Below are 17,025 nucleotides of genomic sequence, written 5' to 3'. Positions count from 1 at the left end.
AGTGAAGAACCACATGATTATCTCAATAGATGCAGAAAAGGCTTTTGACAAAATTCAACAGTCCTTCATGCTAAAAACGCTCAATAAATTCGGTATTGATGGAACGTACCTCAAAATAATAGGAGCTATTTATGACAAACCCACAGCTAATATCATACTGAATGGGCAAAAACTGGAAAAATTCCCTTTGAAAACTGGTACAAGACAGGGATGCCCTCTCTCACCACTCCTATTCAACATGGTGTTGGAAGTTCTGGCTAGGGCAATCAGGCAAGAGAAAGAAATCAAGGGTATTCAGTTAGGAAAAGAAGAAGTCAAATTGTCCCTTTTTGCAGATGACATGATTGTATATTTAGAAAACCCCATCGTCTCAGCCCAAAATCTCCTTAAGCTGATAAGCAACTTCAGCAAAGTCTCAGGATACAAAATTAATGTGCAAAAATCACAAGCATTCTTATACACCAGTCACAGACAAGCAGAGAGCCAAATCATGAATGAACTTCCATTCACAATTGCTTCAAAGAGAATAAAATACCTAGGAATCCAACTTACGTGGGATGTAAAGGACCTCTTCAAGGAGAACTACAAACCACTGCTCAGTGAAATAAAAGAGGACACAAACAAATGGAAGAACATACCATGCTCATGGATAGGAAGAATCGATATCGTGACAATGGCCATACTGCCCAAGGTTATTTATAGATTCAATGCCATCCCCATCAAGCTACCAATGAGTTTCTTCACAGAATTGGAAAAAACGGCTTTAAAGTTCATATGGAACCAAAAAAGAGCCCGCATTGCCAAGACAATCCTAAGTCAAAAGGACAAAGCTGGAGGCGTCACGCTACCTGACTTCAAACTATACTACAAGGCTACAGTAACCAAAACAGCATGGTACTGGTACCAAAACAGAGCTATAGACCAATGGAACAGAACAGGGTCCTCAGAAATAATACCACAGATCTATAGCCATCTGATCTTTGACAAACCTGAGAGAAACAAGAAATGGGGAAAGGATTCCCTATTTAATAAATGGTGCTGGGAAAATTGGCTAGCCATAAGTAGAAAGCTGAAACTGGATCCTTTCCTTACTCCTTATACGAAGATTAATTCAAGATGGATTAGAGACTTAAATGTTAGACCTAATACCATAAAAACCCTAGAAGAAAATCTAGGTAGTACCATTCAGGACATAGGCATGGGCAAGGACTTCATGTCTAAAACACCAAAAGCAACGGCAGCAAAAGCCAAAATTGACAAATGGGATCTAATTAAACTAAAGAGCTTCTGCACAGCAAAAGAAACTACCATCAGAGTGAACAGGCCACCTACAGAATGGGAGAAAATTTTTGCAATCTACTCATCTGACAAAGGGCTAATATCCAGAATCTACAAAGAACTCAAACAAATATACAAGAAAAAAACAAACAACCCCATTAAAAAGTGGGCAAAGGATATGAACAGACATTTCTCAAAAGAAGACATTCATACAGCCAACAGACACATGAAAAAATGCTCATCATCACTCACCATCAGAGAAATGCAAATCAAAACCACAATGAGATACCATCTCACACCAGTTAGAATGGCAATCATTAAAAAATCAGGAAACAACAGTTGTTGGAGAGGATGTGGAGAAATAGGAACACTTTTACACTGTTGGTGGCATTGTAAAGTAGTTCAACCATTATGGAAAACAGTATGGCAATTCCTCAAGGATCTAGAACTAGATGTACCATATGACCCAAAGGATTATAAATTATTCTACTACAAAGACACATGCACACGTATGTTTATTGCAGCACTATTCACAATAGCAAAGACTTGGAATCAACCCAAATGTCCATCTGTGACAGACTGGATTAAGAAAATGTGGCACATATACACCATGGAATACTATGCAGCCATAAAAAAGGATGAGTTTGCGTCCTTTGTAGGGACATGGATGCAGCTGGAAACCATCATTCTTAGCAAACTGTCACAAGAAGAGAAAACCAAACATCGCATGTTCTCACTCATAGGTGGGAACTGAACAATGAGATCACTTGGACTCTGGAAGGGGAACATCACACACTGGGGCCTAACATGGGGAGGGGGGAGGGATTGCATTGGGGAGTTATACATGGTATAAATGATGAATTGATGGGTGCTGATGACTTGATGGGTGCAGCACACCAACATGGCACAAATATACATATATAACAAACCTGCACGTTATGCACATGTACCCTAGAACTTAAAGTATAATAAAAAAAAAAAATCAGGTAAGCTGGATTCCTTAGTTACATAACGCATAAGGACAGAAAATAGTAGAGTTGGAAAAGCCTTTCTTAATTAACCACAGCTAATGTGTACAAGGTGACAATAAGAAAAATTATATGAAAGAGCAAAAAAAGAGAAAGTATTCTCAAGTTTTTTAGATCCTAAAAGCAAAAGAAAACGACACATCGGGAAGTCACAGAAACACATTAAACCTTTATCTCTGACAATTAGTGATGATGGATGATTGAACAAAACCATAAATGCATAAATCAGTATGTTATCCTGTAGCTAATGTGCCATGTATCATGTACTCAGTACATGGAGCAAGCCAGTTCTGAGGAACCTGATGCTTCAATGAGTTCTAAAGAAAGTAAAATTCAGAAATGCTTTGCAAGGCATTACTAGCCATAGGATATTGGTGCCCAAGTATCCATTCCAGATGTCTATGTAAGCACAGATCTAAGTAATAAAACACAGTAGCCTAAATTAGACAATCAGTTTGGGCATTCTTCCCTTTCCTGAAGCCCGCAGGTGCAGCAGATCAGGTGCATGAAGCAAACACCCCTATTCTCAGAGGCTCACCCCACATGCAGTCTTTGATACCATTAAAAGTCTTTGAAATCGCTGGGCTGCAGTCACACAAGCTGAAATCACCTTATATCATGTAGCTATATAAGACAGTTCTTCTCACCAGGACTGAAAAGAAATAGATGAAAACTTTTGAAATATAATGCACATTACCTTTCATAGAAAATTTCTATGAAAAATAAACCTCTAAAACAGAAAAACATGAACATTACATGAATCTGATTTTTCGTGATTTCCTTTAGTGTTTCTTATTCCAATAAAAGTTTTTAAACTGTGTGTGTGTGTGTGTGTGTGTGTGTGTGTGTGTGTGTGTGTGTGTATACAGTTGTCCCTCAGTGTCCATGGAGAAATTGTTCCAGGACTTCCTACAGATACCAAAATCCAAGGATGCTGAAGTTGTTTATATAAAATGGAATAGTATTTACATATTAACCTATACACATTCTCCTGTATACTTTAAATTATCTCTGGATTACTTATAATACCTAATACAATGAAAATGCTATGTAAATAGTTGTTATATTGAATTTTTTATTTGTGTCACTTTTATTGTTTTGGAGTAGGTTTTTTTCAGAATACTATTTATCTGAGGTTGATTGAATCCACAGATGCAGAATCCACAGATACAAAGGGCCTTGCGTGTGTGTGTGTGTGTGTGTGTGTGTGTGTGTGTGTGTGTGTGTGTGCGTGTGTGTAGAGAGAAAGAGACAGAGAGAGAAGAATAGATGGACAAAATTACAAACATTAGCCAAAATTTTTGCAGTTTCTTTAGATGCTGAATTTGGAAAATGTGAATGGTCTGTGAATCCATAAATTTCTGTTATTGTAATAATACCAGAACACATCAGCAGTAACATAAGAACCATTGCTTTGATCTCAATCTCTAACTAGGAGTTTCCATTAACTAATTTCCTGGGTCATATAAAGAAAATGGTATGAGTTTCATTTTTAGTGACCTAAACATGCCCTTCTCTCTTTCTCCTGGCCTTTGCATATGTGGTTCCCTCTGATCTGAATATTTTTTCTACCTCTTGGCCTAACTCCTACTCATCTTTCAGGTGGCAGTTTCAAAAAATCACTGCCTCTATAACTCTTTTGTTGAATGTCATGTACCTTTTGTCATCCAGCTCTACTCTTCTATATTCTCTTACATAACAGTTGCACTGAGAACCTGCAAATTACATTTTCCAGACTCATTTGCCAGCCAGCTCTTTAGGTCTGTCAATAGGAGGCAACAGAAGGGATTAAAAGCCAGAAGGAGTGGAGAAGGGCTTTCTTCTGTTTTTGTTTTGTTTTGTTTTCTTGGGATTTTTGCCATTGCTGCCTGTGTTGCCAGAGCAGTGGCAATTCACCTCAGCATCAACAGTTGGTTCTGGCTGCCAGTAACTTCCAACATTGATGAAATCAAACCCATTACACTCCCTCACAAATACCGGCAGAATCCAGATATGCAAAGTTCTGAGACCAAACTCTGCAGGACCCCTCATTCAAAAATCCTAAGTTATAGTATCCTTTTGTTCCTTGGACTCAGAGGTAGCAGCTGGTTCCTGTAATTGTTTTATCTAACTGACTTCCATGCTTTGATTTTGATTTGTCAACCCTCCAAATACTTATGCATTCAATTCTTAGTGGTAAACTTATGGTGTAGAAATTCCTAGTGCAATTCTTTTTCCTAACTGAACCCAACTGATACAGCATTTACCACTATGAGTGAGATCAGAAAACAGACCCTCAAAAATAAAATCCCAGGACTTTTGTCGTTCCATTAGCCTTGAATGTTGTGCTGAATTCCCTGTCAATTAAAAATGGGATACTGATCATCTGTCATACAGTGGTATCATATTTTATTAAGTTGTAATCTGTAGTAGAGTGAAATGAGGTATCTTAAAGCAAATGTCCTAGAAAAAAGGGGGCTCCTGTATTTGACTTTTATGGCAGTAGTGGTGACTACAAAACTGTGGGGTGAAACAAATTTATTTATTTATTTACTTATTTATTTATTTATGCCTACTGGAAAGCTTACAAAAAGCAATAAATAAGGATTTTTTAAATCTAAGTTCAAGAAAATGAGAACTTCTATGGCAGGCCAAGAGAATCTTTTATTTCTTAAAGATTATAGATAGTGCTTAAAACCAGACACAAAATTTAATTATGCAGGTTGAAGAATTATAACAGATATTGATTCACAGACTCACATTCTCCTTTGTGAAAGGTAGGACACTCATGTGAAAAGAGTAGAACTCAGATCCTTGAAATGAGGACATCTGGGTAGACTTAGATGAAAGTAAGAATATTGATCCCTGGGTCATTCTGAGTCTCTTCTGAGAAGACTCATCATCTCTTGCTTGGAGACGTTGTAATAACCCATCTGAAGCAGATACTTTGCTAGAGGCATCTTATTAATAGGATGCCTTATTACATCTACTCACATAAGTCAAGTCCAGTGATTCTAGGGGATACTGCAATGTCTGAGAAGGTAGGAGACCACTTTTACTCCAAGATAATTGCAAATGTGGGAACGGATGTTAAGAGTGCTAGATCAGAGGATGGAATATAATTTTAAGTGAGACCCAATTTATTAATATGAATATATTTACCAGAGATTATATATTTGCTTTTGGGGTTTTTGTTGTTGTTGTTGTTGTTGTTTTTGAGATGGAGTTTCATTCTTGTTGCCCAGGCTGGAGTGCAATGGCACGATCTCAGGTCACTACCACCTCCGCCTCCCTGCCACCTCCGCCTCCCGGGTTCAAGCGATTCTCCTGCCTCGGCCTCCCAAGTAGCTGGGATTACAAGCGTGTGACACCACACCTGGCTAATTTTTGTAGTTTTAGTAGAGACAGGGTTTCACATTGTTGGCCAGGCTGGTCTTGAACTCCTGAACTCAGACAATCCGCCCCCCTCGGCCTCCCAAAGTGCTGGGATTATAGGCGTGAGCCACTACTCCCGGCCAAGATTATGTATTTAATGTGAGATTGAGATGTCAAAAATTTCTTAGAATATAAAGGAACAAAAGCTAAATGCCCAGAGAGATAGGAATGTTAGAGTGGATTCATTATGTACTACCATCCACATACCTCCTTGCTGTTGCCTCCCTGCAATAAGTCCCAGAGGACATGCTTTTCACCAAAGAATTGAGAAGCACAATAAAGAAACACAGTTCCTAACATCTACTTTGCCGACTTTGCAAGGATCAATAAAGTAACATTGCCTGGCGGTTTTAAGATTGGTGCATAAACTATGCTCTTTTTTGTTTGTAGGGATTGTTTCATCTTCCTCTTTATATTGTTAGATGCAAGAGAAGACTGCTATTACAGCATCTGCGTCTCTCATCTTCTCTGTCTCCCCTCTCCTTTTTCCTCTTTTATTCTTAATCTCTTGCCCAAAAATAGAGATACTCCCTTGTATCTGTGAGTACACCCAAGTGAAAATCTATATTGTAGTCACATAATACACTAAAATCTTGAATAAATATAAGGAGTACTAAACATCCTGAATAAAACTCATTTAATGAAGCTGGGAACTATCACGCTGTCACTGGATTTTCTGATGTTTTAAGTATATTTTATCCCTTTTAACCTCAGCAAAAGCAGTTTTAATAATGAAGTACTTATATTTTAAAAGCTAAGCTCTGACTGAAATTAAAGTCACCCAAAGAATCTGGCAGAGGTTGGAGGTATTCTAAGCAGAAAGAACCGGGCATGTAAAGGCTCCTGGGCAGAAAGGAATGTGGTGTCCTCCAAGAGCATTAAGAAAAGCAGGTGTCTGGAACTTGCAGCAAGGGTGTGAGTAAAGCAAGATAAATTCTCTGAAGTAAGCAGGAGTCACACCACACAGTGCTTTGCAGGCCCAGTGAAAGATTTTATTTTCATTTCAAGTTAGAAAAATGTTTGAGTTTATGTTTCTAAAATATCATTGTAACTGTTACGAGAGAAATGGATTGCTAGGGAACTTGACCTAAGAATAAAATAAATAAAAATAGATTCATTCTTTAATTCAGCAAATATTTATCAAGCATTCAAAAATCTTCTTGAAGCTTATATTCTACTGATGGCAGCCAAAAAATACAAAAGAAAATAAGTAGCATATTAAGTAGTATGCTAAATGGGATAAGTGATTTTAAAACAAATAAATAGGGAAATGGGAAAGGGACTATTGAAAGGGTGCAAATTTTAGTTAGGGTAGCAAGGGAAGGCTTCACGGAGAATGAAACATTTCCATGAAGACATGAAGGAGTCTGAAAAGCAAATCAGGCAGCTTACTGAGGAAAGTGTTTTCCGGGAAAAGGACACAGCAAGGTCAAGGCAGCTAGATTGGGGTGAATGAGGGAAGAATAGTCAATAAGTTCTCAGAAATAAGAGAAAAAGATCACAGAAGCCTTGAGGGACATCTAGAACTTTGACTTTTGGCTGGGCACAGTAGCCCACACCTGTAATCCCAGCACTTTGGGAGGCCAAGGCAGGTGAATCACTCAAAGTCAGGAGTTCGAGACCAGCCTGGCCAACATGGTGAAACCCCATCTCTACTAAAAATACAAAAATTAGCCAGACATGGTGGCATCCTGTAATTTCAGCTACTCAGGAGGCTGAGGCAGGAGAATCACTTGAACCCCAGATGCGGAGGTTGCAGTGAGCCAAGATCATGCCACTGCACTCCAGACTGGGCAACAGACTGTCTGAAAAAAAAAAGAACTTTGACTCTGAGTGACATAAAATCCAGCCAGGAAATGTTGGTAAGGAAAGAAGTGACATGACTGACTCATGTTTTTGCAGGAGCTTTCTGGCCACTGTGTTAACAAGACTATAACTGGATAGGAGAAATAAGAAGACCAGCTGGGAAGCTGCCACAACAATCTAAGAGACAAATGATGGTGGCTTGGGGACAAGACAGCAGAATAAATGAGGAATGCTTTGAGTCCAGTTACAATTTGAAATTAGGGCCAACATCACTTGTTGTTGGATCAGATGAAGAGGTGAGAGCAAAAGAAGAGCTTAAGACTTCTTCTAAGAATTTTGACCTAAACAACAAGCAAAACAAAGATGCTGTTTCCTAAAATGAAAATAAAGTCAGTTTGGGGAGGAAGGTGAAGAGTTCCATATTAGACCAGTTAAGTTTGACATCCATGTAGCAATGATAAGTAGGTAGTTGTTACGAGTCTAGATTTCAGGGAAGCACAACATTTTAGAGATATAATTTGAGGAGCTATTAGTGTATGTATTAATAGTTCTTGTTTCAATCCATGATATGAAGTGAGATGACATTGGGAATGAATGTTAGGTAAGAAAAATAAAAGAAACAAGGAATCAATCCTAAGTCTCTCCAATATTTAGATATTAGAAAGTAGCAAAAGAAATGAAAGAGGAGAAGAGAAGTAAGTAGGATAAACACTTGGAGAACCAGCACAGTGCTTGAGCTCGGAGAATGCACAGACTGCCTCCTCAAGTGGGTTCCTGATCCCCATGTAGCATAATTGGGAGACACCTCCCAGTAGGGGCCAACTGACACCTCATACAGGCGGGTGCCCCTCTGGGACAAAGCTTCTAGAGGAAGGATCAGGCAGCAATTATTTGCTGTTCTGCAATATTTGCTGTTTTGCAGCCTCTGCTGGTGATACCCAGGCAAACAGAGTCTGGAGTGAACCTCCAGCAAACTCCAACAGACCTGCAGCTGAGGGATCTGACTGTTAGAAGGAAAACTAACAAAGAGAAAAAATAGCATCAACATCAACAAAAAGGACATCCACACCAAAACGCCATCTGTAAGTCACCAACATCAAAGAACAAAGGTAGATCAAACCACAAAGATGGGGAGAAACCAGAGCAGCAAAGCTGAAAATTCTAAAAACCAGAGTACCTCTTCTCCTTCAACAGATTGCAGCTCCTTGCCAGCAATGGAACAAAGCTAGAGAGAGAATGACTTTTGCGAGCTGACAGAAGTAGGCTTCAGAAGGTCAGTAATAACAAACTTCTCCGAGCTAAAGGAGTATGTTCAAACCCATCACAATGAAGCTAAATGCCTTGAAAAAAGGCTAGACGAATGGCTAACTAGAATAAACAGTGTAGAGAAGACCTTACATGACCTGATAGAGCTGAAAACCATGGCATGAGAACTACGTGACGCATGCACAAGCTTCAATAGCCAATTCAATCAACTGGAAGAAAGGGTATCAGTGATTGAACATCACATTAATGAAATAAAGTGAGAAGAGAACTTTAGAGAAAAAAAGAGTAAAAATAAAGGAGCAAAGCCTCCAAGAAACATGGGACTATGTGAAAAGACCAAATCTTTGTTTGATTGACATACCTGAAAGTGACAGGGAGAATGAAACCAAGATGGAAAACACTCTTCAGGATATTATCCAGAGAACTTCCCCAACCTAGCAAGGCAGGCGAACATTCAAATTCAGAAAATACAGAGAACACCACAAAGATAGTCCTCGAGAAGAGCAACCCCAACACACATAATTGTCAGATTCACCAAGGTTGAAATGAAGGAAAAAATGTTAAGGGCAGCCAGAGAGAAAACTTGACTTACCCACAAAGGGAAGCACATCAGACTAACAGTGGATCTCTTGGGAGAAACCTTACAAGTCAGAAGAGAGCGGAAGCCAATATTCAATATTCTTAAAGGAAAGAATTTTCAACACAGAATTTCATATCCAGCCAAACTAAGCTTCGTAAGGGAAGGAGAAATAAAATCCTTTACAGACAAGCAAATGCTTAGAGATTTTGTCACCACCAGGCCTGCCTTATAAGAGCTCCTGAAGGAAGCACTAAACATGGAAAGGAACAACTTGTACCATCCACTGCGAAAATATGCCAAATTGTAAAGACTATCGATGCTAGGAAGAAACTGCATCAATTAACAGGCAAAATAACTAGCTAACATCATAATGACAGGATCAAATTCACAAATAACAATATTAACTGTGTATATAAATGCACAAAATGCCGCAATTAAAAGACAGAGACTGGCAAATTGGATGAAGAGTCAAGACCCATCAGTGTGCTGTATTCAGGAGACCCACCTCGCATGCAGAGACACACATAGGCTCAAAATAAAGGGATGGAGGAAGATCTACCAAGCAAATGGAAAGCAAAAAATAGCAGGGGTTGCAATCCTAGTCCCTGATAAAACAGACTTTAAACCAACAAAGATCAAAAGAGACAAAGAAGGCCATTGCATAATGGTAAAGGGATCAATTCAACAGGAAGAGCTAACTATCTTAAATATATATGCACCCAATACAGGAGCACCCAGATTCATAAAGCAAGTCCTTAGAGACTTACAAAGAGACTTAGACTCTCACACGATAATAATGGGAGACTTTAAGACCCTACTGTCAATATTAGACAGATCAACGAGACAGAAGGGTAATAATGATATCCAAGATTGAACTCAGCTCTGCACCAAGCTGAGCTAATAGACATCTACAGAACTCTCCACCCCAAATCAACAAAACATACATTCTTCTCAGCACCACATCACACTTATTCCAAAATTGACCACATCGTTGAAAGTAAAGCACTCCTCAGCAAATGTGAAAGAACAGAAATCACAACATACTGTCTGTCTCTCAGACCACAGTGCAATCAAATTAGAACTCAGGATTAAGAAACTCATTCAAAACCACACAGCTACATGGAAACTGAACAACCTGCTCCTGAATGACTACTGTGTAAATAACAAAATGAAGGCAGAAATAAAGATGTTCTTTGAAAACAATGAGAACAAAGACACAACATACCAGAATCTCTGGGACACATTGAAAACAGTATGTAGAGGGAAATTTATAGCACTAAATGCCCACAAGAGAAAGCAACAAAGATCTAAAATTGACAATCTAACATCACAATTTAAAGAACTAGAGAAGCAAGAGCCAACAAATTCAAAAGCTATCAGAAGGCAAGAAATACCAAGATCAGAGCAAAACTGAAGGAGATAGAGACACACACACAAAAAAAAAACCCTTCAAAAACTCGATGATTCCAGGAGCTGGTTTTTTGAAAAGATCAGCATAATCGATAGACCGCTAGCAAGACTAATACAGAATAAGAGAGAGAAGGATCAAATAGAAGAAATAAAAAAATGAAAAAGGGGATATCACCACTGATCCCACAGAAATACACACTACCATCAGAGAATACTACAAGCAGTTCTATGCAAATAAACTAGAAAATCTGGAAGAAATGGATAAATTCCCTGGACACATATACCCTCCCAAGACTAAACAAGGAAGAAGTTGAATCTCTGAATAGACCAAAAACAGGCTTTGAAATTGAGCTAATAATTAATAGCCTACAAACCAAAAAAAGTCCAGGACCAGATGGATTCACAGCCGAATTCTACCAGAGGTACAAAGAGGAGATGATACTATTCCATCTGAAACTACTCCAATCAATAGAAAAATAGGGAATCCTCCCTAACTCATTTTATGAGGCAAGTATCATCCTGATACCAAAGCTTGAAAGAGACACAACAAAAAAAGAGAATTTTAGACCAATATCCCTGATGAACATTCATGTGAAAATCCTCAATAAAATACTGGCAAACCGAATCCAGCAGCATATCAAAAAGCTTATCCAACATGATCAAGTCAGCTTCACCCCTGGGATGCAAGGCTGGTTCAACATAGGCAAATCAATAAACATAATCCATCACATAAACAGAACCAATGACAAAAACCATATGATTATCTCAATAGATGCAGAAAAAGGCCTTCAACAAAATTCAACAGCCCTTCATGCTAAAAACTCTCAATAAACTAGGTATTAATGGAACACATCTCAAAATAATAAGAGCTGATTATGAGAAACCCACAGCCAATATCATACTGAATGGACAAAAACTGGAAGCATTCCCTTTGAAAACTGGCACAAGACAGGGATGTCCTCTCTCACCACTCCTATTCAACATAGTGTTGGAAGTTCTGGCCAGGGCAATCAGGCAAGAGAAGGAAATAAAGGGTATTCAAATAGGAAAAGAAGAAGTCAAACTGTCCCTGTTTGCAAATGACATGATTGTATATTTAGAAAACCCCATCGTCTCAGCCCAAAGTCTCCTCAAGCTGATAAGCAACTTCAGCAAAGTCTCAGGAGACAAAATCAATGTGCAAAAATCACAAGCATTCCTATACACCAATGACAGACAAACAGAGAGCCAAATCATGAGTGAACTCCCATTCACCATTACTACAAAGAGAATAAAATACCTAGGAATCCAACTTACAAGGAATGTGAAGGACCTCTTCAAGGAGAACTACAAACCACCACTTAACAAAATAAAAGAGGACACAAACAAATGGAAGAACATTCCATGCTCATGGATAGGAAGAATCAATACCGTCAAAATGGCCATACTACCCCAGGTAATTTATAGATTCAAGGCCATCCCCATCAATCTACCAATGACTTTCTTCACAGAATTGGAAAAAACTACTTCAAAGGTCATATGGAACCAGAAAAAGAGCCTGCATTGACAAGATAATCCTAAGCAAAAAGAACAAACCTGGAGGTATCATGCTACCTGACTTCAAACTGTACTACAAGGCTACTATAACCAAAACAGCATGGTACTGGTACCAAAACAGAGAGATAGAGACCAATGGAACACAGCAGAGGCCTCAGAAATAATACCACACATCTACAACCATCTGATCTTTAACAAACCTGACAAAGCAAGAAATGGGGAAAGGATTCCCTATTTAATAAATGCTGCTGGGAAAACTGGCTAGCCACATGTAAAAAGCTGAAACTGGATCCCTTCCTTACACCTTACGCAAAAATTAATTCAAGATGGATTAAAGACTTAAATGTTAGACCTAAAATCATAAAAATCCTAAAAGAAAACCTAGACAATACCATTCAGGACATAGGCAGGGGGAAGAACTTCATGACTAAAACACCAAAAGCAATGGCAACAAAATCCAAGATAGACAAATGGGATCTAATTAAACTAAAGAGCATCTGCACAACAAAATAAACTACCATCAGAGTGAACAGGCAACCTACAGAATGGGAGAAAATTTTTGCAATCTACCCATCTGACAAAAGGCTAATATCCAGAATCTACAAAGAACTCAAACAAATTTACAAGAAAAAAACAACCCCATCAAAAAGTGGGCAGAGGATGTTAACAGACACATCTCAAAAGAAGACATTTATGCAGCCAACAGTCATATGAAAAAATGCTCATCATCACTGGCCATCAGAGAAATGCAAATCAAAACCACAATGAGATACCATCTCACACCAGTTAGAATGGCGATCATTAAAAAGTCAGGAAACAACAGGTGCTCGAGAGGATGTAGAGAAATAGGAACCCTTTCACACTGTTGGTGGTAGTATAAACTAGCTCAACCATTGTGGAAGACAGTGTGGCGATTCCTCAAGGATCTAGAACTAGAAATACCATTTGACCCAGCCATCCCATTACTGGGTATATACCCAAAGGATTATAAATCATGCTACTATAAAGACACATGCACACATGTGTTTATTGTAGCACTATTCACAATAGCAAAGACTTGGACCAACTCAAATGTCCATCAATGATAGACTGGATTAAGACAATGTGGCACATATACACCATGGAATACTATGCAACCATAAAAAAGGATGAGTTCATGTCCTTTGCAGGGACATTGATAAGTTAGAAACCATCATTCTGTGCAAACTATCACAAGAATAGAAAACTAACCACCACATGTTTTCACTCATAGGTGGGAACTGATCAATGAGAACACATGGACCCAGGGCAGGGAACATCACATACCAGGGGCCGGTCAGGGGGTGGGGGACAGGGGGAGGGATAGCATTAGGAGAAATACCTAATGTAAATGATGAGCTGATGGGTGCAACAAACCAACATGGCACGTGTATACCTATATAACAAACCTGCACGATGTACACATGTACCCTAGAACTTAAAGTATAATTTAAAAAAAGAAAGAAAGTGACTGGATATAGCCATGTAGACTAAGAACAAAAAAAAAAAAAAAAAAACAGGGAGAAAGAAGGCTGACTATAAAATTTGCATGTAATGACAAGGAAACTAGAATAGCCCAAACAATTTTGAAAAAACACTTTGAGGATTCAGAGTAGTAGACAACACAATGTGGTACTGGATAAATAACAGACACATAGATTAAAAGAACAGAATAGAGAATTCAAAAATAGATCTACACAAATATGAACACAATAGACTTGACAAATATGCAAAAGAATTCAATGGAGACAGTATAGTCCTTTCAGCAAATGGTCCTGGGAAACTGAACATCTGTATGGAAAAGCAGAATTAAACCTCAACCCATACCTCACACCTTGTTCAACAATTAACCCAAAATGGGTGATAGGCCCAAATGTAAAATATAAAACTTTATACAGAAGCAAATTTTCTTGACCTTGGGTTAAAAAGCCGTTCTTAGATTTGACATCAAAGCATGACTTTTTTAGGACAAATTGGGCTTTATCAAATTTTAAAACTTTTCTCTGTGCAAAAAAAATATTAAGAGAATGAAGAGACAAGCTGAAAGGAGAAAATATTCACAAATAACATATTCAACAAGGGGTTCTATATAAAATATATTAGAATTTCTCAAATCTTAGCCAAAGAAAAACAAATACAATATAAAATGGGCAAAAGATTTTAACAAACACCTCACCAAGGAAGATATATTGATAGCAAATAACTACATGGAAAGATGCTCAACATTATTAGTCATTAATGAAATATAAATTAAAATCTCAATGAAATATCACTATAAACCTAATAGAATGTTTAAAATTTAAAAGATAGAAGGGGAGGAGAAAAAGAAGAAAGAAAAAATAAGAGAAAGAGAAACTGACAATACCAAGTATTAGCAAGAAAGTAGAGCAACTCAAAATTTCATATACTGCTAATGGGAATGCAAAATGATACAATAATTCTGGACAACACCTTGACAGGATTAGTTTTACAATATATGAATATAAATGTGTTTTTGAAAAAGGCTAGAAACAGGATGGTAGTTAGAGGAGGATGTGGAGTCAAAAGAGAGGTTTTAAAGATAAAGTTATATCTACATGTTTGCAGGCCAATAAGAAAAGAGCACTTGAGGGGGAAAACTTACTAGTGAGGGCGGGAGAGCAAAGAATTGCTAGATAAATTTCTTCAACTACACAAGAAAAGAAGGGACCTATTGTGAATAGTGCTGCAATAAACATACGTGTGCATGTGTCTTTGTAGTAGAATAATTTATAATCCTTTGGGTACATACCCAGTAGTGGGATGGCTGGCACAAATATACATATGTAACAAACCTGCACGTTATGCACATGTACCTTAGAACTTAAAGTATAATAAAAAAAAAAAAAGAAAAAAAAAGAAGGGACCTTGGCAGAATGGAGATGCTGGCATTTGCTGGGAACGTGAATGATTCATTAGAGCAAATAGGAAAGAAAGCAGAATATGTGAGGACAGACACAAGAGGTGAGTAGGTGCTGTGGTTAAGCTTGTCCAGGTTCTCTTCCGATTGCTTCTATTTTCTCAGGGAAATAAAAAGTTGGGAGTGGTGCCGGGGGAGGAGGTTTTCTATGAAATTATTATCTAAGAGTATGGGAGGATGAAGAGACTAGGGAAATATAGTATAGACGGATTTAAGAAATATTTAGTGACTCAATAATGGTACAATCCTCTGAAAACTAATTCCTATCTAGCAGTAAGATGCAGCTTTAGTTCTAAAAAGAGAATCTCAAAAAAATAATATTTGGTGGGACCAAAACTGTATTTAACTGTAATTAACTCTTAAATAAAAAAGGAATTTTGACATCAGAAACTGCGAAAGTAATCATCCAAGGTGAGAAATACCCAGATAGCCTTATGCAAATATTTAAATACACAAAGTAATATAAACAGAAATATCAACAGCGCAAAGAAACCTGCAGTTGATTATTTCTAAAAAATGGAAACCAATCGTGAGGCATAAAATATGACACAGGATTGCAAATGAAAACATATTAAAGTCAAAGAATTATTTGGAGGAACTTATTTAAACCCAGCCACATTCAGAGTCAAACTTCACTATGTCTATAATTTGGCTCTTTTAATTTTAGAGATGAGAACTTAAGAAGTATATACACAACTAATTAACATAGGTGTCTCTGGTATGAGCACCAAAAATAATACAATTTAAAATCACCAGGAATATTCTGGACATGGTAGAAAAGAGAGTAATGCCTCATTACTATCTCAAGGACATTCCACTTAGAGCCCACAGAAAAAGAAAGAGAATTAGCAGCTGCCAAACAGCACGCAGTCCACAATTACCACCTTCAAAAGCAAACTGTTCTTACTGTATCCAAAAACCATCCCCAAAGTAAAAGATTTAGAGGAGGGATTTGAAAGATGCCTGAAATGAATTTCCTTGTATGGTTAAGGACAGATAGCCAAAATGTCTTAGTGAAGCATCCAAACTTATTATTTCCAAATTGTCCTTATAAGTTATAAAACCACATAAGAAAATTTGGCTTCTATACTTCCAAAAGCATTTCAACTAAATGAATAAATGATCTATGGAAGCCATGCTCTGAAAATTACATTAGAATTATTTAGAAAATGACAGCAGAATGATTATGTTGCCTGTTAGTTGCCTTTTTCTTGGTACAGAAAAGTCAACTAATTAATATAAGAAAGAAAAGTATGCTAAAAAAGCACTTGCCTTCACTTTTGGACAGGGAGCTAAAAATGTGGGAGGGGACAGAATTTTTAGTATCAACACCACAGAATATGATAGGATCTTACTTAATATTATAAAAGTGAAATCATTAATGGGATCAAATAGTCTGCCAAGCAATTCATTCTCAATATTATTTTTTACAGTTAATTATTTATTTTGCTTCTCATGGTAATCAACACGGCCTTATATTGTATGTATTCCACTGTACTCAACCTGGTAGGCAGTGTTGACCAAGTGTTTTAAGCAAGAGGTGATATTACCATAACTTTCTAAGTAGTATAACATAAACTCCTGGGCACTGACTTATTTGGCACTGCACTGTGTCACTAACATCCGAGCATTTAATGGCAACAAACAAGGAAGAATGTCAGGCAAGAACATAAAGTAACAAAGGCATTCCATGCTAAATAATAGAGAACATCCTGCAATTGTTCCTTTGGTTTTGCTGATGAATAAAACTG

The sequence above is a fragment of the Rhinopithecus roxellana genome, chromosome 3, assembly GCF_007565055.1.
Source record: "Rhinopithecus roxellana isolate Shanxi Qingling chromosome 3, ASM756505v1, whole genome shotgun sequence".
NCBI lineage: Eukaryota > Metazoa > Chordata > Mammalia > Primates > Cercopithecidae > Rhinopithecus > Rhinopithecus roxellana.
The sequence above is the reverse complement of the archived record's forward strand: the minus strand, read 5'-3'. Positions refer to the sequence as shown.